Below are 2553 nucleotides of genomic sequence, written 5' to 3'. Positions count from 1 at the left end.
ACTAATTTAGTCTCAACGAAAAAAAATTAACTGATTAGTGATTTTTTGTTACAAATTTATTTCTAGGGATATCCCCTTTTGAATAATTTAGTCTGTGGACCACTCAACATAAACTAATTAGTAGAAATCGTTACCAACAATAACTAATTACACTTTTTCATTAGCTTATCCTCTCTAATTCTCGGGTCCATTGCATGACTTAATAGTTTTCCGTCAAAGATTCATTTCTCATGTGTGCAATTTGATCCCCTTTTGAACAATTCCGTCTGTGGACGACTGAAGATTAACTTATTAGTAGAAATCTGCAACTATAACTAATTACACCTTCTTATTAGTTAACCGCCTCTAATTCCCTCTCCTAATGATTCATTTCTTTATGCAATTACATCTCTTTTTGAATAATTCAGTCGATAGGTGACCCAATATTCACTAATTAGTAAACAGCTGCGCACTAATTATAACTAGTTACATTTATTATTAGTTTATCGTCTTTAATTTTCCCGCATAAATTCATACTTTCCCGATAAAGATTCATTTGTAGTGTGTGCAATTATATCCCTTTTAGAATAATTTCCGTAGGCTTAAAATTATCTAATTAGTGGAGAGCTGCATTTAATTATAATCTAATTACATGTTTTATTAATTTACCGCTTCTAATTCACTCGTACATTGCGTAATTGTGTTAAATTTTCGTTTATGGTGTGCGCAATTAAATCTACTTTTGAATAATTTATTCTTCCGCCGACTCAAAATTAATTAATTAGTAGACTTTTGCAGTAACTATAACATTATTAGTTTATTGCCTCTATTTCTCCCACAGACTGCATAAGTTAACAGTTTTCTGTCGGAGATTAATTTCCAGTGTCTACAATTAGATCCCCGTTTGAATAATGTAGTTCGTGGACGACTCAGAATTAACTAAAAAGTAGAAATCTGTATTCATTACAACTAATTACACTTTTTCGTTAGTTGATCGCCTCTAATTCACTTGTAGATTGCTTAAGTTAACAATTTTCCGTAAAATATTAATTTCTAATGTGCGCAATTAGATCCCTTATTGAATAATTTAGTCGACCCAAAATTAAATTGATTAGTAGAAATCTGCACTGATTATAACTAATTACACTTTTTTTTAGTTTATCGTCGATAATCCTCCCAAAGACTGCCTAAGTTAACAATTTTCCGTGCAAGATTCATTTCTAGTGTGTACAATTAGATCCCCTTTTGAATAATTAAAAATAGTGGACGACTCAAATTAACTAATTAGTAGACTTTTGCAGTAACTATAACTTTATTAGTTTATTGCCTCTATTTCTCATACAGACTACATAAGTTAACAGTTTTCTGTCAGAGATTAATTTCCACTGTCTACAATTAGATCCCCTTTTGAATAATTTAGTGTATGGACGACCCAAAATTAACTAATTAATAGAAATCTGCACTAATTATAACTAAATTACATTTTTTCATTAGTTTTTCGTCTCTATTTCTTCCGTAGATTGCATAAGTCAACAGTTAATTTAGTCTATGGACGACTCAAAATTAACTAATTAGTAGCCAGCTGCACTAATTGTAACTTATACATTTTTAATAATCTATCAGTTAACAGTTCAATTATGTCGAACAATTAATTCTTTTTTTGAATGACTTGATTAGTAGATAACTGAAAATGTACTTATTGGTAAACTGCTGCACTAACTATAACTAATTGCAGCTCTTTTTATGAGTTTGTCGCCTCTAATTCTTCCATAGACTGCATAAGTTAACAGTTTTCCTTCAAATTCTAGTGTGTTCAATTTCATTTCCTTTTAACTAATTTAGTCTCAACGAAAAAAAAATTAACTGATTAGTGATTTTTTGTTACAAATTTATTTCTAGGGATATCCCCTTTTGAATAATTTAGGCTGTGGACGACTCAACATAAACTAATTAGTAGAAATCGTTACCAACAATAACTAATTACACTTTTTCATTAGCTTGTCCTCTCTAATTCTCGGGCCCATTGCATGACTCAACAGTTTTCCGTCAAAGATTCATTTCTCATGTGTGCAATTTGATCCCCTTTTGAACAATTCCGTCTGTGGACGACTGAAGATTAACTTATTAGTAGAAATCTGCAACTATAACTAATTACACCTTCTTATTAGTTAACCGCCTCTAATTCACTCTCCTAATGATTCATTTCTTGTGTATGCGGTTACATCTCTTTTTAATAAATTCAGTCGATAGGTGACCCAGTATTCACTAATTAGTAAACAGCTGCGCACTAATTGTAACTAATTACTATTTTTATTAGTTTATCATCTTTAATTTTCCCGTATACTGCGTAAATTAATACTTTCCCGATAAAGATTCATGTCTGTGTGCAACTATATCCTCTTTTGAATAATTCTGTAGATGGCTCAAAATTATCTAATTAGTGGAGAGCTGCACTTAATTCTAAACTAGTTACATTTGTTTTATAATTTATCGTCTTTAATTCACTCGTACATTGTGTAATTGTGTTAAAGTTTCGTTTACAATGTGCGCGATTAAATCTCCTTTTGAATAATT

Source organism: Photinus pyralis, unplaced genomic scaffold, assembly GCF_008802855.1.
Source record: "Photinus pyralis isolate 1611_PpyrPB1 unplaced genomic scaffold, Ppyr1.3 Ppyr1.4_LG10, whole genome shotgun sequence".
NCBI lineage: Eukaryota > Metazoa > Arthropoda > Insecta > Coleoptera > Lampyridae > Photinus > Photinus pyralis.
This window is presented reverse-complemented; position numbering follows the sequence as displayed.